General features: G+C 45.2%; 20 non-coding genes across 20 annotated transcripts; all 20 read left to right on the top strand.

Annotated features, from left to right (window-relative positions):
- Nucleotides 1–835: 835 nt before the first annotated feature.
- trnae-cuc lies at nucleotides 836–907 on the top strand. Its single transcript has one exon. It is a non-coding gene; the product is annotated as a tRNA-Glu (tRNA).
- Nucleotides 908–1,870: 963 nt separating this feature from the next.
- trnae-cuc lies at nucleotides 1,871–1,942 on the top strand. Its single transcript has one exon. It is a non-coding gene; the product is annotated as a tRNA-Glu (tRNA).
- Nucleotides 1,943–2,051: 109 nt separating this feature from the next.
- trnae-cuc lies at nucleotides 2,052–2,123 on the top strand. The gene has a single exon. It is a non-coding gene; the product is annotated as a tRNA-Glu (tRNA).
- Nucleotides 2,124–3,081: 958 nt separating this feature from the next.
- Nucleotides 3,082–3,153, top strand: trnae-cuc. The gene has a single exon. It is a non-coding gene; the product is annotated as a tRNA-Glu (tRNA).
- Nucleotides 3,154–3,262: 109 nt separating this feature from the next.
- trnae-cuc lies at nucleotides 3,263–3,334 on the top strand. Its single transcript has one exon. It is a non-coding gene; the product is annotated as a tRNA-Glu (tRNA).
- Nucleotides 3,335–4,386: 1,052 nt separating this feature from the next.
- trnae-cuc lies at nucleotides 4,387–4,458 on the top strand. Its single transcript has one exon. It is a non-coding gene; the product is annotated as a tRNA-Glu (tRNA).
- A 109-nt stretch (nucleotides 4,459–4,567) lies between these two features.
- trnae-cuc lies at nucleotides 4,568–4,639 on the top strand. The gene has a single exon. It is a non-coding gene; the product is annotated as a tRNA-Glu (tRNA).
- A 962-nt stretch (nucleotides 4,640–5,601) lies between these two features.
- trnae-cuc lies at nucleotides 5,602–5,673 on the top strand. Its single transcript has one exon. It is a non-coding gene; the product is annotated as a tRNA-Glu (tRNA).
- Nucleotides 5,674–5,782: 109 nt separating this feature from the next.
- Nucleotides 5,783–5,854, top strand: trnae-cuc. The gene has a single exon. It is a non-coding gene; the product is annotated as a tRNA-Glu (tRNA).
- Nucleotides 5,855–6,816: 962 nt separating this feature from the next.
- Nucleotides 6,817–6,888, top strand: trnae-cuc. The gene has a single exon. It is a non-coding gene; the product is annotated as a tRNA-Glu (tRNA).
- A 972-nt stretch (nucleotides 6,889–7,860) lies between these two features.
- trnae-cuc lies at nucleotides 7,861–7,932 on the top strand. Its single transcript has one exon. It is a non-coding gene; the product is annotated as a tRNA-Glu (tRNA).
- A 1,835-nt stretch (nucleotides 7,933–9,767) lies between these two features.
- trnae-cuc lies at nucleotides 9,768–9,839 on the top strand. Its single transcript has one exon. It is a non-coding gene; the product is annotated as a tRNA-Glu (tRNA).
- A 970-nt stretch (nucleotides 9,840–10,809) lies between these two features.
- trnae-cuc lies at nucleotides 10,810–10,881 on the top strand. Its single transcript has one exon. It is a non-coding gene; the product is annotated as a tRNA-Glu (tRNA).
- A 979-nt stretch (nucleotides 10,882–11,860) lies between these two features.
- trnae-cuc lies at nucleotides 11,861–11,932 on the top strand. The gene has a single exon. It is a non-coding gene; the product is annotated as a tRNA-Glu (tRNA).
- Nucleotides 11,933–12,902: 970 nt separating this feature from the next.
- trnae-cuc lies at nucleotides 12,903–12,974 on the top strand. Its single transcript has one exon. It is a non-coding gene; the product is annotated as a tRNA-Glu (tRNA).
- Nucleotides 12,975–13,954: 980 nt separating this feature from the next.
- Nucleotides 13,955–14,026, top strand: trnae-cuc. The gene has a single exon. It is a non-coding gene; the product is annotated as a tRNA-Glu (tRNA).
- Nucleotides 14,027–14,979: 953 nt separating this feature from the next.
- Nucleotides 14,980–15,051, top strand: trnae-cuc. Its single transcript has one exon. It is a non-coding gene; the product is annotated as a tRNA-Glu (tRNA).
- Nucleotides 15,052–16,004: 953 nt separating this feature from the next.
- On the top strand, nucleotides 16,005–16,076 carry trnae-cuc. The gene has a single exon. It is a non-coding gene; the product is annotated as a tRNA-Glu (tRNA).
- A 953-nt stretch (nucleotides 16,077–17,029) lies between these two features.
- On the top strand, nucleotides 17,030–17,101 carry trnae-cuc. The gene has a single exon. It is a non-coding gene; the product is annotated as a tRNA-Glu (tRNA).
- Nucleotides 17,102–18,071: 970 nt separating this feature from the next.
- trnae-cuc lies at nucleotides 18,072–18,143 on the top strand. Its single transcript has one exon. It is a non-coding gene; the product is annotated as a tRNA-Glu (tRNA).
- Nucleotides 18,144–18,510: the final 367 nt, after the last annotated feature.

The raw sequence follows: 18,510 nt of genomic DNA, 5'->3' as shown, positions 1-18,510 counted from the left end.
CCCTCCTGCAGCAAAGCACCCCCAACATGATGCTGTGCTTCACGGTTGGGATGTGTTCTTTGGCTTGCGAGCCCTTTTCGATATAGGACTCGTTTGCCTGTGGATATAGACCATTTTGTACCTGTTTCCTCCAGCATCTTCACAAGGTCCTTTGCTGTAGTTCTGGGATGGATTTGCACTTTTCGACCCAAAGTACGTTCATCTCTAGGAGACAGAACACGTCTCCTTCCTGAGCGGTATGACGCCTGCGTGGTCCCATGGTGTTTATACTTGCGTACTATTGTTTCTACAGATGAGCGAGGTACCTTCAGGCGTTTGGAAATTGCTCCCAAGGATGAACCAGATTTGTGGAGGTCTACATTTTTTTTCTGAGGTCTTGGCTGATTTCCTTTGGTTTTCCCATGGAGTCAAGCAAAGAGGCACTGAGTTTGAAGGTAGGCCTTGAAATACATCTACAGGTACACCTCCAATTGACTCAAAGGATGTCAATTAGCCTATCAGAAGCTTCTAAAGCCATGACATCATTTTCGGGAATTTTCCAAACTGTTTAAAGGCACAGCCAACTTAGTGTATGTAAACTTCTGACCCACTGGATTTGTGATACACTGAATTATAAGTGAAATAATCGGTCTGTAAACAATTGTTGGAAAAATTACTTGTGTCATGCACAAAGTAGATGTCCTAACCGACTGCCAAAACTATAGTTTGTTAACAAGAAATGTGTGGAGGGGTTGACAAACAGGTTTTAATGACTCCAGCCTAAGTGGATGGAAACTTACGACTTCAACTGTATGTACCAGCTCACACTGGGAACCGATTTTCACTCTAGTACCCTTCCCTGGTGGTCTAGTGGTTAGGATTCGGCGCTCTCACCGCCGCGGCCTGGGTTCGATTCCCGGTCAGGGAACTACTCTTTTGCTACATGTTTACTTGTGCAACCTGTCACTATGAATATGGAAGGTTATCGCACATATTCAAATTGCAAACTGATTTGACCTGCAGTGTCCTTCCCAGGTGTTCTAGTGGTGCACCAGACCCTCCTGCAGCAAAGCACCCCCAACATGATGCTGTGCTTCACAGTTGGGATGTGTTCTTTGGCTTGCGAGCCCTTTTCGATATAGGACTCGTTTGCCTGTGGATATAGACCATTTTGTACCTGTTTCCTCCAGCATCTTCACAAGGTCCTTTGCTGTAGTTCTGGGATGGATTTGCACTTTTCGACCCAAAGTACGTTCATCTCTAGGAGACAGAACGCGTCTCCTTCCTGAGCGGTATGACGCCTGCGTGGTCCCATGGTGTTTATACTTGCGTACTATTGTTTCTACAGATGAGCGAGGTACCTTCAGGCGTTTGGAAATTGCTCCCAAGGATGAACCAGATTTGTGGAGGTCTACATTTTTTTTCTGAGGTCTTGGCTGATTTCCTTTGGTTTTCCCATGGAGTCAAGCAAAGAGGCACTGAGTTTGAAGGTAGGCCTTGAAATACATCTACAGGTACACCTCCAATTGACTCAAAGGATGTCAATTAGCCTATCAGAAGCTTCTAAAGCCATGACATCATTTTCGGGAATTTTCCAAACTGTTTAAAGGCACAGCCAACTTAGTGTATGTAAACTTCTGACCCACTGGATTTGTGATACACTGAATTATAAGTGAAATAATCGGTCTGTAAACAATTGTTGGAAAAATTACTTGTGTCATGCACAAAGTAGATGTCCTAACCGACTGCCAAAACTATAGTTTGTTAACAAGAAATGTGTGGAGGGGTTGACAAACAGGTTTTAATGACTCCAGCCTAAGTGGATGGAAACTTATGACTTCAACTGTATGTACCAGCTCACACTGGGAACCGATTTTCACTCTAGTACCCTTCCCTGGTGGTCTAGTGGTTAGGATTCGGCGCACTCACCGCCGCGGCCCGGGTTCTATTCCCGGTCAGGGAACTACTCTTTTGCTACATGTTTACTTGTGCAACCTGTCACTATGAATATCGAAGGTTATCGCACATATGTACCAGCTCACACTGGGAACCGATTTGCACTCTAGTACCCTTCCCTGGTGGTCTAGTGGTTAGGATTCGGCGCTCTCACCGCCGCGGCCTGGGTTCGATTCCCGGTCAGGGAAATAGTCTATGCTCCTTGTTTACTTGTGCAACCTGTCACTATGAATTTAGTAGGTTGTTGCACATATTCAAATTGCAAACTGATTTGCCCTGCAGTGTCCTTCCCAGGTGTTCTAGTGGTGCACCAGACCCTCCTGCAGCAAAGCACCCCCAACATGATGCTGTGCTTCACGGTTGGGATGTGTTCTTTGGCTTGCGAGCCCTTTTCGATATAGGACTCGTTTGCCTGTGGATATAGACCATTTTGTACCTGTTTCCTCCAGCATCTTCACAAGGTCCTTTGCTGTAGTTCTGGGATGGATTTGCACTTTTCGACCCAAAGTACGTTCATCTCTAGGAGACAGAACGCGTCTCCTTCCTGAGCGGTATGACGCCTGCGTGGTCCCATGGTGTTTATACTTGCGTACTATTGTTTCTACAGATGAGCGAGGTACCTTCAGGCGTTTGGAAATTGCTCCCAAGGATGAACCAGATTTGTGGAGGTCTACATTTTTTTTCTGAGGTCTTGGCTGATTTCCTTTGGTTTTCCCATGGAGTCAAGCAAAGAGGCACTGAGTTTGAAGGTAGGCCTTGAAATACATCTACAGGTACACCTCCAATTGACTCAAAGGATGTCAATTAGCCTATCAGAAGCTTCTAAAGCCATGACATCATTTTCGGGAATTTTCCAAACTGTTTAAAGGCACAGCCAACTTAGTGTATGTAAACTTCTGACCCACTGGATTTGTGATACACTGAATTATAAGTGAAATAATCGGTCTGTAAACAATTGTTGGAAAAATTACTTGTGTCATGCACAAAGTAGATGTCCTAACCGACTGCCAAAACTATAGTTTGTTAACAAGAAATGTGTGGAGGGGTTGACAAACAGGTTTTAATGACTCCAGCCTAAGTGGATGGAAACTTATGACTTCAACTGTATGTACCAGCTCACACTGGGAACCGATTTTCTAGTACCCTTCCCTGGTGGTCTAGTGGTTAGGATTCGGTGCTCTCACCGCCGTGGCCCGGGTTCGATTCCCGGTCAGGGAACTACTCTTTTGCTACATGTTTACTTGTGCAACCTGTCACTATGAATATCGAAGGTTATCGCACATATGTACCAGCTCACACTGGGAACCGATTTTCACTCTAGTACCCTTCCCTGGTGGTCTAGTGGTTAGGATTCGGCGCTCTCACCGCCGCGGCCCGGGTTCGATTCCCGGTCAGGGAACTACTCTTTTGCTACATGTTTACTTGTGCAACCTGTCACTATGAATATCGAAGGTTATCGCACATATGTACCAGCTCACACTGGGAACCGATTTGCACTCTAGTACCCTTCCCTGGTGGTCTAGTGGTTAGGATTCGGCGCTCTCACTGCCGCGGCCCGGGTTCGATTCCTGGTCAGGCAAATAGTCTATGCTCCTTGTTTACTTGTGCAACCTGTCACTATGAATTTAGTAGGTTGTTGCACATATTCAAATTGCAAACTGATTTGCCCTGCAGTGTCCTTCCCAGGTGTTCTAGTGGTGCACCAGACCCTCCTGCAGCAAAGCACCCCCAACATGATGCTGTGCTTCACAGTTGGGATGTGTTCTTTGGCTTGCGAGCCCTTTTCGATATAGGACTCGTTTGCCTGTGGATATAGACCATTTTGTACCTGTTTCCTCCAGCATCTTCACAAGGTCCTTTGCTGTAGTTCTGGGATGGATTTGCACTTTTTTACTATTGTTTCTACAGATGAGCGAGGTACCTTCAGGCGTTTGGAAATTGCTCCCAAGGATGAACCAGATTTGTGGAGGTCTACATTTTTTTTCTGAGGTCTTGGCTGATTTCCTTTGGTTTTCCCATGGAGTCAAGCAAAGAGGCACTGAGTTTGAAGGTAGGCCTTGAAATACATCTACAGGTACACCTCCAATTGACTCAAAGGATGTCAATTAGCCTATCAGAAGCTTCTAAAGCCATGACATCATTTTCGGGAATTTTCCAAACTGTTTAAAGGCACAGCCAACTTAGTGTATGTAAACTTCTGACCCACTGGATTTGTGATACACTGAATTATAAGTGAAATAATCGGTCTGTAAACAATTGTTGGAAAAATTACTTGTGTCATGCACAAAGTAGATGTCCTAACCGACTGCCAAAACTATAGTTTGTTAACAAGAAATGTGTGGAGGGGTTGACAAACAGGTTTTAATGACTCCAGCCTAAGTGGATGGAAACTTATGACTTCAACTGTATGTACCAGCTCACACTGGGAACCGATTTTCACTCTAGTACCCTTCCCTGGTGGTCTAGTGGTTAGGATTCGGCGCTCTCACCGCCGCGGTCCGGGTTTGATTCCCGGTCAGGGAACTACTCTTTTGCTACATGTTTACTTGTGCAAACTGTCACTATGAATATCGAAGGTTATCGCACATATGTACCAGCTCACACTGGGAACCGATTTGCACTCTAGTACCCTTCCCTGGTGGTCTAGTGGTTAGGATTCGGCGCTCTCACCGCCGCGGCCCGGGTTCGATTCCTGGTCAGGCAAATAGTCTATGCTCCTTGTTTACTTGTGCAACCTGTCACTATGAATTTAGTAGGTTGTTGCACATATTCAAATTGCAAACTGATTTGCCCTGCAGTGTCCTTCCCAGGTGTTCTAGTGGTGCACCAGACCCTCCTGCAGCAAAGCACCCCCAACATGATGCTGTGCTTCACGGTTGGGATGTGTTCTTTGGCTTGCGAGCCCTTTTCGATATAGGACTCGTTTGCCTGTGGATATAGACCATTTTGTACCTGTTTCCTCCAGCATCTTCACAAGGTCCTTTGCTGTAGTTCTGGGATGGATTTGCACTTTTCGACCCAAAGTACGTTCATCTCTAGGAGACAGAACGCGTCTCCTTCCTGAGCGGTATGACGCCTGCGTGGTCCCATGGTGTTTATACTTGCGTACTATTGTTTCTACAGATGAGCGAGGTACCTTCAGGTGTTTGGAAATTGCTCCCAAGGATGAACCAGATTTGTGGAGGTCTACATTTTTTTTCTGAGGTCTTGGCTGATTTCCTTTGGTTTTCCCATGGAGTCAAGCAAAGAGGCACTGAGTTTGAAGGTAGGCCTTGAAATACATCTACAGGTACACCTCCAATTGACTCAAAGGATGTCAATTAGCCTATCAGAAGCTTCTAAAGCCATGACATCATTTTCGGGAATTTTCCAAACTGTTTAAAGGCACAGCCAACTTAGTGTATGTAAACTTCTGACCCACTGGATTTGTGATACACTGAATTATAAGTGAAATAATCGGTCTGTAAACAATTGTTGGAAAAATTACTTGTGTCATGCACAAAGTAGATGTCCTAACCGACTGCCAAAACTATAGTTTGTTAACAAGAAATGTGTGGAGGGGTTGACAAACAGGTTTTAATGACTCCAGCCTAAGTGGATGGAAACTTACGACTTCAACTGTATGTACCAGCTCACACTGGGAACCGATTTTCACTCTAGTACCCTTCCCTGGTGGTCTAGTGGTTAGGATTCGGCGCTCTCACCGCCGCGGCCCGGGTTCGATTCCAGGTCAGGGAACTACTCTTTTGCTACATGTTTACTTGTGCAACCTGTCACTATGAATATCGAAGGTTATCGCACATATGTACCAGCTCACACTGGGAACCGATTTGCACTCTAGTACCCTTCCCTGGTGGTCTAGTGGTTAGGATTTGGCGCTCTCACCGCCGTGGCCTGGGTTCGATTCCCGGTCAGGGAAATAGTCTATGCTCCTTGTTTACTTGTGCAACCTGTCACTATGAATTTAGTAGGTTGTTGCACATATTCAAATTGCAAACTGATTTGCCCTGCAGTGTCCTTCCCAGGTGTTCTAGTGGTGCACCAGACCCTCCTGCAGCAAAGCACCCCCAACATGATGCTGTGCTTCACAGTTGGGATGTGTTCTTTGGCTTGCGAGCCCTTTTCGATATAGGACTCGTTTGCCTGTGGATATAGACCATTTTGTACCTGTTTCCTCCAGCATCTTCACAAGGTCCTTTGCTGTAGTTCTGGGATGGATTTGCACTTTTCGACCCAAAGTACGTTCATCTCTAGGAGACAGAACGCGTCTCCTTCCTGAGCGGTATGACGCCTGCGTGGTCCCATGGTGTTTATACTTGCGTACTATTGTTTCTACAGATGAGCGAGGTACCTTCAGGCGTTTGGAAATTGCTCCCAAGGATGAACCAGATTTGTGGAGGTCTACATTTTTTTTCTGAGGTCTTGGCTGATTTCCTTTGGTTTTCCCATGGAGTCAAGCAAAGAGGCACTGAGTTTGAAGGTAGGCCTTGAAATACATCTACAGGTACACCTCCAATTGACTCAAAGGATGTCAATTAGCCTATCAGAAGCTTCTAAAGCCATGACATCATTTTCGGGAATTTTCCAAACTGTTTAAAGGCACAGCCAACTTAGTGTATGTAAACTTCTGACCCACTGGATTTGTGATACACTGAATTATAAGTGAAATAATCGGTCTGTAAACAATTGTTGGAAAAATTACTTGTGTCATGCACAAAGTAGATGTCCTAACCGACTGCCAAAACTATTGTTTGTTAACAAGAAATGTGTGGAGGGGTTGACAAACAGGTTTTAATGACTCCAGCCTAAGTGGATGGAAACTTACGACTTCAACTGTATGTACCAGCTCACACTGGGAACCGATTTTCACTCTAGTACCCTTCCCTGGTGGTCTAGTGGTTAGGATTCGGCGCTCTCACCGCCGTGGCCCGGGTTCGATTCCCGGTCAGGGAAATAGTCTATGCTCCTTGTTTACTTGTGCAACCTGTCACTATGAATTTAGTAGGTTGTTGCACATATGTACCACTTCAAATTGCAAACTGATTTGCCCTGCAGTGTCCTTCCCAGGTGTTCTAGTGGTGCACCAGACCGTCCTGCAGCAAAGCATCCCCAACATGATGCTGTGCTTCACGGTTGGGATGTGTTCTTTGGCTTGCGAGCCCTTTTCGATATAGGACTCGTTTGCCTGTGGATATAGACCATTTTGTACCTGTTTCCTCCAGCATCTTCACAAGGTCCTTTGCTGTAGTTCTGGGATGGATTTGCACTTTTCGACCCAAAGTACGTTCATCTCTAGGAGACAGAACGCGTCTCCTTCCTGAGCGGTATGACGCCTGCGTGGTCCCATGGCGTGGTCCCACTTGCGTACTATTGTTTCTACAGATGAGCGAGGTACCTTCAGGCGTTTGGAAATTGCTCCCAAGGATGAACCAGATTTGTGGAGGTCTACATTTTTTTTCTGAGGTCTTGGCTGATTTCCTTTGGTTTTCCCATGGAGTCAAGCAAAGAGGCACTGAGTTTGAAGGTAGGCCTTGAAATACATCTACAGGTACACCTCCAATTGACTCAAAGGATGTCAATTAGCCTATCAGAAGCTTCTAAAGCCATGACATCATTTTCGGGAATTTTCCAAACTGTTTAAAGGCACAGCAAACTTAGTGTATGTAAACTTCTGACCCACTGGATTTGTGATACACTGAATTATAAGTGAAATAATCGGTCTGTAAACAATTGTTGGAAAAATTACTTGTGTCATGCACAAAGTAGATGTCCTAACCGACTGCCAAAACTATAGTTTGTTAACAAGAAATGTGTGGAGGGGTTGACAAACAGGTTTTAATGACTCCAGCCTAAGTGGATGGAAACTTATGACTTCAACTGTATGTACCAGCTCACACTGGGAACCGATTTTCACTCTAGTACCCTTCCCTGGTGGTCTAGTGGTTAGGATTCGGCGCTCTCACCGCCGTGGCCCGGGTTCGATTCCCGGTCAGGGAAATAGTCTATGCTCCTTGTTTACTTGTGCAACCTGTCACTATGAATTTAGTAGGTTGTTGCACATATGTACCACTTCAAATTTTTAAACTGATTTGCCCTGCAGTGTCCTTCCCAGGTGTTCTAGTGGTGCACCAGACCGTCCTGCAGCAAAGCACCCCCAACATGATGCTGTGCTTCACGGTTGGGATGTGTTCTTTGGCTTGCGAGCCCTTTTCGATATAGGACTCGTTTGCCTGTGGATATAGACCATTTTGTACCTGTTTCCTCCAGCATCTTCACAAGGTCCTTTGCTGTAGTTCTAGGATGGATTTGCACTTTTCGACCCAAAGTACGTTCATCTCTAGGAGACAGAACGCGTCTCCTTCCTGAGCGGTATGACGCCTGCGTGGTCCCATGGTGTTTATACTTGCGTACTATTGTTTCTACAGATGAGCGAGGTACCTTCAGGCGTTTGGAAATTGCTCCCAAGGATGAACCAGATTTGTGGAGGTCTACATTTTTTTTCTGAGGTCTTGGCTGATTTCCTTTGGTTTTCCCATGGAGTCAAGCAAAGAGGCACTGAGTTTGAAGGTAGGCCTTGAAATACATCTACAGGTACACCTCCAATTGACTCAAAGGATGTCAATTAGCCTATCAGAAGCCATGACATCATTTTCGGGAATTTTCCAAACTGTTTAAAGGCACAGCAAACTTAGTGTATGTAAACTTCTGACCCACTGGATTTGTGATACACTGAATTATAAGTGAAATAATCGGTCTGTAAACAATTGTTGGAAAAATTACTTGTGTCATGCACAAAGTAGATGTCCTAACCGACTGCCAAAACTATAGTTTGTTAACAAGAAATGTGTGGAGGGGTTGACAAACAGGTTTTAATGACTCCAGCCTAAGTGGATGGAAACTTACGAATTTAGTAGGTTGTTGCACATATGTACCACTTCAAATTGCAAACTGATTTGCCCTGCAGTGTCCTTCCCAGGTGTTCTAGTGGTGCACCAGACCGTCCTGCAGCAAAGCACCCCCAACATGATGCTGTGCTTCACGGTTGGGATGTGTTCTTTGGCTTGCGAGCCCTTTTCGATATAGGACTCGTTTGCCTGTGGATATAGACCATTTTGTACCTGTTTCCTCCAGCATCTTCACAAGGTCCTTTGCTGTAGTTCTGGGATGGATTTGCACTTTTCGACCCAAAGTACGTTCATCTCTAGGAGACAGAACGCGTCTCCTTCCTGAGCGGTATGACGCCTGCGTGGTCCCATGGTGTTTATACTTGCGTACTATTGTTTCTACAGATGAGCGAGGTACCTTCAGGCGTTTGGAAATTGCTCCCAAGGATGAACCAGATTTGTGGAGGTCTACATTTTTTTTCTGAGGTCTTGGCTGATTTCCTTTGGTTTTCCCATGGAGTCAAGCAAAGAGGCACTGAGTTTGAAGGTAGGCCTTGAAATACATCTACAGGTACACCTCCAATTGACTCAAAGGATGTCAATTAGCCTATCAGAAGCTTCTAAAGCCATGACATCATTTTCGGGAATTTTCCAAACTGTTTAAAGGCACAGCCAACTTAGTGTATGTAAACTTCTGACCCACTGGATTTGTGATACACTGAATTATAAGTGAAATAATCGGTCTGTAAACAATTGTTGGAAAAATTACTTGTGTCATGCACAAAGTAGATGTCCTAACCGACTGCCAAAACTATAGTTTGTTAACAAGAAATGTGTGGAGGGGTTGACAAACAGGTTTTAATGACTCCAGCCTAAGTGGATGGAAACTTATGACTTCAACTGTATGTACCAGCTCACACTGGGAACCGATTTTCACTCTAGTACCCTTCCCTGGTGGTCTAGTGGTTAGGATTCGGCGCTCTCACCGCCGTGGCCCGGGTTCGATTCCCGGTCAGGGAAATAGTCTATGCTCCTTGTTTACTTGTGCAACCTGTCACTATGAATTTAGTAGGTTGTTGCACATATGTACCACTTCAAATTGCAAACTGATTTGCCCTGCAGTGTCCTTCCCAGGTGTTCTAGTGGTGCACCAGACCCTCCTGCAGCAAAGCACCCCCAACATGATGCTGTGCTTCACGGTTGGGATGTGTTCTTTGGCTTGCGAGCCCTTTTCGATGCAGGACTCGTTTGCCTGTGGATATAGACCATTTTGTACCTGTTTCCTCCAGCATCTTCACAAGGTCCTTTGCTGTAGTTCTGGGATGGATTTGCACTTTTCGACCCAAAGTACGTTCATCTCTAGGAGACAGAACGCGTCTCCTTCCTGAGCGGTATGACGCCTGCGTGGTCCCATGGTGTTTATACTTGCGTACTATTGTTTCTACAGATGAGCGAGGTACCTTCAGGCGTTTGGAAATTGCTCCCAAGGATGAACCAGATTTGTGGAGGTCTACATTTTTTTTCTGAGGTCTTGGCTGATTTCCTTTGGTTTTCCCATGGAGTCAAGCAAAGAGGCACTGAGTTTGAAGGTAGGCCTTGAAATACATCTACAGGTACACCTCCAATTGACTCAAAGGATGTCAATTAGCCTATCAGAAGCTTCTAAAGCCATGACATCATTTTCGGGAATTTTCCAAACTGTTTAAAGGCACAGCCAACTTAGTGTATGTAAACTTCTGACCCACTGGATTTGTGATACACTGAATTATAAGTGAAATAATCGGTCTGTAAACAATTGTTGGAAAAATTACTTGTGTCATGCACAAAGTAGATGTCCTAACCGACTGCCAAAACTATAGTTTGTTAACAAGAAATGTGTGGAGGGGTTGACAAACAGGTTTTAATGACTCCAGCCTAAGTGGATGGAAACTTACGACTTCAACTGTATGTACCAGCTCACACTGGGAACCGATTTTCACTCTAGTACCCTTCCCTGGTGGTCTAGTGGTTAGGATTCGGTGCTCTCACCGCCGCGGCCCGGGTTCGATTCCCGGTCAGGGAACTACTCTTTTGCTACATGTTTACTTGTGCTACATGTTTACTTGTGCAACCTGTCACTATAAATATGGAAGGTTATCGCACATATTCAAATTGCAAACTGATTTGACCTGCAGTGTCCTTCCCAGGTGTTCTAGTGGTGCACCAGACCCTCCTGCAGCAAAGCACCCCCAACATGATGCTGTGCTTCACGGTTGGGATGTGTTCTTTGGCTTGCGAGCCCTTTTCGATATAGGACTCGTTTGCCTGTGGATATAGACCATTTTGTACCTGTTTCCTCCAGCATCTTCACAAGGTCCTTTGCTGTAGTTCTGGGATGGATTTGCACTTTTCGACCCAAAGTACGTTCATCTCTAGGAGACAGAACGCGTCTCCTTCCTGAGCGGTATGACGCCTGCGTGGTCCCATGGTGTTTATACTTGCGTACTATTGTTTCTACAGATGAGCGAGGTACCTTCAGGCGTTTGGAAATTGCTCCCAAGGATGAACCAGATTTGTGGAGGTCTACATTTTTTTCTGAGGTCTTGGCTGATTTCCTTTGGTTTTCCCATGGAGTCAAGCAAAGAGGCACTGAGTTTGAAGGTAGGCCTTGAAATACATCTACAGGTACACCTCCAATTGACTCAAAGGATGTCAATTAGCCTATCAGAAGCTTCTAAAGCCATGACATCATTTTCGGGAATTTTCCAAACTGTTTAAAGGCACAGCCAACTTAGTGTATGTAAACTTCTGACCCACTGGATTTGTGATACACTGAATTATAAGTGAAATAATCGGTCTGTAAACAATTGTTGGAAAAATTACTTGTGTCATGCACAAAGTAGATGTCCTAACCGACTGCCAAAACTATAGTTTGTTAACAAGAAATGTGTGGAGGGGTTGACAAACAGGTTTTAATGACTCCAGCCTAAGTGGATGGAAACTTACGACTTCAACTGTATGTACCAGCTCACACTGGGAACCGATTTTCACTCTAGTACCCTTCCCTGGTGGTCTAGTGGTTAGGATTCGGCGCTCTCACCGCCGTGGCCCGGGTTCGATTCCCAGTCAGGGAAATAGTCTATGCTCCTTGTTTACTTGTGCAACCTGTCACTATGAATTTAGTAGGTTGTTGCACATATGTACCACTTCAAATTGCAAACTGATTTGCCCTGCAGTGTCCTTCCCAGGTGTTCTAGTGGTGCACCAGACCCTCCTGCAGCAAAGCACCCCCAACATGATGCTGTGCTTCACGGTTGGGATGTGTTCTTTGGCTTGCGAGCCCTTTTCGATATAGGACTCGTTTGCCTGTGGATATAGACCATTTTGTACCTGTTTCCTCCAGCATCTTCACAAGGTCCTTTGCTGTAGTTCTGGGATGGATTTGCACTTTTCGACCCAAAGTACGTTCATCTCTAGGAGACAGAACGCGTCTCCTTCCTGAGCGGTATGACGCCTGCGTGGTCCCATGGTGTTTATACTTGCGTACTATTGTTTCTACAGATGAGCGAGGTACCTTCAGGCGTTTGGAAATTGCTCCCAAGGATGAACCAGATTTGTGGAGGTCTACATTTTTTTTCTGAGGTCTTGGCTGATTTCCTTTGGTTTTCCCATGGAGTCAAGCAAAGAGGCACTGAGTTTGAAGGTAGGCCTTGAAATACATCTACAGGTACACCTCCAATTGACTCAAAGGATGTCAATTAGCCTATCAGAAGCTTCTAAAGCCATGACATCATTTTCTGGAATTTTCCAAACTGTTTAAAGGCACAGCCAACTTAGTGTATGTAAACTTCTGACCCACTGGATTTGTGATACACTGAATTATAAGTGAAATAATCGGTCTGTAAACAATTGTTGGAAAAATTACTTGTGTCATGCACAAAGTAGATGTCCTAACCGACTGCCAAAACTATAGTTTGTTAACAAGAAATGTGTGGAGGGGTTGACAAACAGGTTTTAATGACTCCAGCCTAAGTGGATGGAAACTTACGACTTCAACTGTATGTACCAGCTCACACTGGGAACCGATTTTCACTCTAGTACCCTTCCCTGGTGGTCTAGTGGTTAGGATTCGGCGCTCTCACCGCCGCGGCCCGGGTTCGATTCCCGGTCAGGGAACTACTCTTTTGCTACATGTTTACTTGTGCTACATGTTTACTTGTGCAACCTGTCACTATGAATATGGAAGGTTATCGCACATATTCAAATTGCAAACTGATTTGACCTGCAGTGTCCTTTCCAGGTGTTCTAGTGGTGCACCAGACCCTCCTGCAGCAAAGCACCCCCAACATGATGCTGTGCTTCACGGTTGGGATGTGTTCTTTGGCTTGCGAGCCCTTTTCGATATAGGACTCGTTTGCCTGTGGATATAGACCATTTTGTACCTGTTTCCTCCAGCATCTTCACAAGGTCCTTTGCTGTAGTTCTGGGATGGATTTGCACTTTTCGACCCAAAATACGTTCATCTCTAGGAGACAGAACGCGTCTCCTTCCTGAGCGGTATGACGCCTGCGTGGTCCCATGGTGTTTATACTTGCGTACTATTGTTTCTACAGATGAGCGAGGTACCTTCAGGCGTTTGGAAATTGCTCCCAAGGATGAACCAGATTTGTGGAGGTCTACATTTTTTTTCTGAGGTCTTGGCTGATTTCCTTTGGTTTTCCCATGGAGTCAAGCAAAGAGGCACTGAGTTTGAAGGTAGGCCTTGAAATACATCTACAGGTACACCTCCAATTGACTCAAAGGATGTCAATTAGCCTATCAGAAGCTTCTAAAGCCATGACATCATTTTCCGGAATTTTCCAAACTGTTTAAAGGCACAGCCAACTTAGTGTATGTAAACTTCTGACCCACTGGATTTGTGATACACTGAATTATAAGTGAAATAATCGGTCTGTAAACAATTGTTGGAAAAATTACTTGTGTCATGCACAAAGTAGATGTCCTAACTGACTGCCAAAACTATAGTTTGTTAACAAGAAATGTGTGGAGGGGTTGACAAACAGGTTTTAATGACTCCAGCCTAAGTGGATGGAAACTTACGACTTCAACTGTATGTACCAGCTCACACTGGGAACCGATTTTCACTCTAGTACCCTTCCCTGGTGGTCTAGTGGTTAGGATTCGGCGCTCTCACCGCCGCAGCCCGGGTTCGATTCCCGGTCAGGGAAATAGTCTATGCTCCTTGTTTACTTGTGCAACCTGTCACTATGAATTTAGTAGGTTGTTGCACATATGTACCAATTCAAATTGCAAACTGATTTGCCCTGCAGTGTCCTTCCCAGGTGTTCTAGTGGTGCACCAGACCCTCCTGCAGCAAAGCACCCCCAACATGATGCTGTGCTTCACGGTTGGGATGTGTTCTTTGGCTTGCGAGCCCTTTTCGATATAGGACTCGTTTGCCTGTGGATATAGACCATTTTGTACCTGTTTCCTCCAGCATCTGTAGTTCTGGGATGGATTTGCACTTTTCGACCCAAAGTACGTTCATCTCTAGGAGACAGAACGCGTCTCCTTCCTGAGCGGTATGACGCCTGCGTGGTCCCATGGTGTTTATACTTGCGTACTATTGTTTCTACAGATGAGCGAGGTACCTTCAGGCGTTTGGAAATTGCTCCCAAGGATGAACCAGATTTGTGGAGGTCTACATTTTTTTTCTGAGGTCTTGGCTGATTTCCTTTGGTTTTCCCATGGAGTCAAGCAAAGAGGCACTGAGTTTGAAGGTAGGCCTTGAAATACATCTACAGGTACACCTCCAATTGACTCAAAGGATGTCAATTAGCCTATCAGAAGCTTCTAAAGCCATGACATCATTTTCTGGAATTTTCCAAACTGTTTAAAGGCACAGCCAACTTAGTGTATGTAAACTTCTGACCCACTGGATTTGTGATACACTGAATTATAAGTGAAATAATCGGTCTGTAAACAATTGTTGGAAAAATTACTTGTGTCATGCACAAAGTAGATGTCCTAACCGACTGCCAAAACTATAGTTTGTTAACAAGAAATGTGTGGAGGGGTTGACAAACAGGTTTTAATGACTCCAGCCTAAGTGGATGGAAACTTACGACTTCAACTGTATGTACCAGCTCACACTGGGAACCGATTTTCACTCTAGTACCCTTCCCTGGTGGTCTAGTGGTTAGGATTCGGCGCTCTCACTGCCGCGGCCCGGGTTCGATTCCCGGTCAGGGAAATAGTCTATGCTCCTTGTTTACTTGTGCAACCTGTCACTATGAATTTAGTAGGTTGTTGCACATATGTACCACTTCAAATTGCAAACTGATTTGCCCTGCAGTGTCCTTCCCAGGTGTTCTAGTGGTGCACCAGACCCTCCTGCAGCAAAGCACCCCCAACATGATGCTGTGCTTCACGGTTGGGATGTGTTCTTTGGCTTGCGAGCCCTTTTCGATATAGGACTCGTTTGCCTGTGGATATAGACCATTTTGTACCTGTTTCCTCCAGCATCTGTAGTTCTGGGATGGATTTGCACTTTTCGACCCAAAGTACGTTCATCTCTAGGAGACAGAACGCGTCTCCTTCCTGAGCGGTATGACGCCTGCGTGGTCCCATGGTGTTTATACTTGCGTACTATTGTTTCTACAGATGAGCGAGGTACCTTCAGGCGTTTGGAAATTGCTCCCAAGGATGAACCAGATTTGTGGAGGTCTACATTTTTTTTCTGAGGTCTTGGCTGATTTCCTTTGGTTTTCCCATGGAGTCAAGCAAAGAGGCACTGAGTTTGAAGGTAGGCCTTGAAATACATCTACAGGTACACCTCCAATTGACTCAAAGGATGTCAATTAGCCTATCAGAAGCTTCTAAAGCCATGACATCATTTTCTGGAATTTTCCAAACTGTTTAAAGGCACAGCCAACTTAGTGTATGTAAACTTCTGACCCACTGGATTTGTGATACACTGAATTATAAGTGAAATAATCGGTCTGTAAACAATTGTTGGAAAAATTACTTGTGTCATGCACAAAGTAGATGTCCTAACCGACTGCCAAAACTATAGTTTGTTAACAAGAAATGTGTGGAGGGGTTGACAAACAGGTTTTAATGACTCCAGCCTAAGTGGATGGAAACTTACGACTTCAACTGTATGTACCAGCTCACACTGGGAACCGATTTTCACTCTAGTACCCTTCCCTGGTGGTCTAGTGGTTAGGATTCGGCGCTCTCACTGCCGCGGCCCGGGTTCGATTCCCGGTCAGGGAAATAGTCTATGCTCCTTGTTTACTTGTGCAACCTGTCACTATGAATTTAGTAGGTTGTTGCACATATGTACCACTTCAAATTGCAAACTGATTTGCCCTGCAGTGTCCTTCCCAGGTGTTCTAGTGGTGCACCAGACCCTCCTGCAGCAAAGCACCCCCAACATGATGCTGTGCTTCACGGTTGGGATGTGTTCTTTGGCTTGCGAGCCCTTTTCGATATAGGACTCGTTTGCCTGTGGATATAGACCATTTTGTACCTGTTTCCTCCAGCATCTGTAGTTCTGGGATGGATTTGCACTTTTCGACCCAAAGTACGTTCATCTCTAGGAGACAGAACGCGTCTCCTTCCTGAGCGGTATGACGCCTGCGTGGTCCCATGGTGTTTATACTTGCGTACTATTGTTTCTACAGATGAGCGAGGTACCTTCAGGCGTTTGGAAATTGCTCCCAAGGATGAACCAGATTTGTGGAGGTCTACATTTTTTTTCTGAGGTCTTGGCTGATTTCCTTTGGTTTTCCCATGGAGTCAAGCAAAGAGGCACTGAGTTTGAAGGTAGGCCTTGAAATACATCTACAGGTACACCTCCAATTGACTCAAAGGATGTCAATTAGCCTATCAGAAGCTTCTAAAGCCATGACATCATTTTCTGGAATTTTCCAAACTGTTTAAAGGCACAGCCAACTTAGTGTATGTAAACTTCTGACCCACTGGATTTGTGATACACTGAATTATAAGTGAAATAATCGGTCTGTAAACAATTGTTGGAAAAATTACTTGTGTCATGCACAAAGTAGATGTCCTAACCGACTGCCAAAACTATAGTTTGTTAACAAGAAATGTGTGGAGGGGTTGACAAACAGGTTTTAATGACTCCAGCCTAAGTGGATGGAAACTTACGACTTCAACTGTATGTACCAGCTCACACTGGGAACCGATTTTCACTCTAGTACCCTTCCCTGGTGGTCTAGTGGTTAGGATTCGGCGCTCTCACTGCCGCGGCCCGGGTTCGATTCCCGGTCAGGGAAATAGTCTATGCTCCTTGTTTACTTGTGCAACCTGTCACTATGAATTTAGTAGGTTGTTGCACATATGTACCACTTCAAATTGCAAACTGATTTGCCCTGCAGTGTCCTTCCCAGGTGTTCTAGTGGTGCACCAGACCCTCCTGCAGCAAAGCACCCCCAACATGATGCTGTGCTTCACGGTTGGGATGTGTTCTTTGGCTTGCGAGCCCTTTTCGATATAGGACTTGTTTGCCTGTGGATATAGACCATTTTGTACCTGTTTCCTCCAGCATCTTCACAAGGTCCTTTGCTGTAGTTCTGGGATGGATTTGCACTTTTCGACCCAAAGTACGTTCATCTCTAGGAGACAGAACGCGTCTCCTTCCTGAGCGGTATGACGCCTGCGTGGTCCCATGGTGTTTATACTTGCGTACTATTGTTTCTACAGATGAGCGAGGTACCTTCAGGCGTTTGGAAATTGCTCCCAAGGATGAACCAGATTTGTGGAGGTCTACATTTTTTTTCTGAGGTCTTGGCTGATTTCCTTTGGTTTTCCCATGGAGTCAAGCAAAGAGGCACTGAGTTTGAAGGTAGGCCTTGAAATACATCTACAGGTACACCTCCAATTGACTCAAAGGATGTCAATTAGCCTATCAGAAGCTTCTAAAGCCATGACATCATTTTCTGGAATTTTCCAAACTGTTTAAAGGCACAGCCAACTTAGTGTATGTAAACTTCTGACCCACTGGATTTGTGATACACTGAATTATAAGTGAAATAATCGGTCTGTAAACAATTGTTGGAAAAATTACTTGTGTCATGCACAAAGTAGATGTCCTAACCGACTGCCAAAACTATAGTTTGTTAACAAGAAATGTGTGGAGGGGTTGACAAACAGGTTTTAATGACTCCAGCCTAAGTGGATGGAAACTTACGACTTCAACTGTATGTACCAGCTCACACTGGGAACCGATTTTCACTCTAGTACCCTTCCCTGGTGGTCTAGTGGTTAGGATTCGGCGCTCTCACCGCCGCAGCCCGGGTTCGATTCCCGGTCAGGGAAATAGTCTATGCTCCTTGTTTACTTGTGCAACCTTTTCACTATGAATTTAGTAGGTTGTTGCACATATGTACCAATTCAAATTGCAAACTGATTTGCCCTGCAGTGTCCTTCCCAGGTGTTCTAGTGGTGCACCAGACCCTCCTGCAGCAAAGCACCCCCAACATGATGCTGTGCTTCACGGTTGGGATGTGTTCTTTGGCTTGCGAGCCCTTTTCGATATAGGACTCGTTTGCCTGTGGATATAGACCATTTTGTACCTGTTTCCTCCAGCATCTGTAGTTCTGGGATGGATTTGCACTTTTCGACCCAAAGTACGTTCATCTCTAGGAGACAGAACGCGTCTCCTTCCTGAGCGGTATGACGCCTG

Source organism: Oncorhynchus mykiss, chromosome 10, assembly GCF_013265735.2.
Source record: "Oncorhynchus mykiss isolate Arlee chromosome 10, USDA_OmykA_1.1, whole genome shotgun sequence".
NCBI classification, from domain to species: domain Eukaryota; kingdom Metazoa; phylum Chordata; class Actinopteri; order Salmoniformes; family Salmonidae; genus Oncorhynchus; species Oncorhynchus mykiss.
The sequence above is the reverse complement of the archived record's forward strand: the minus strand, read 5'-3'. Positions and strand labels throughout refer to the sequence as shown.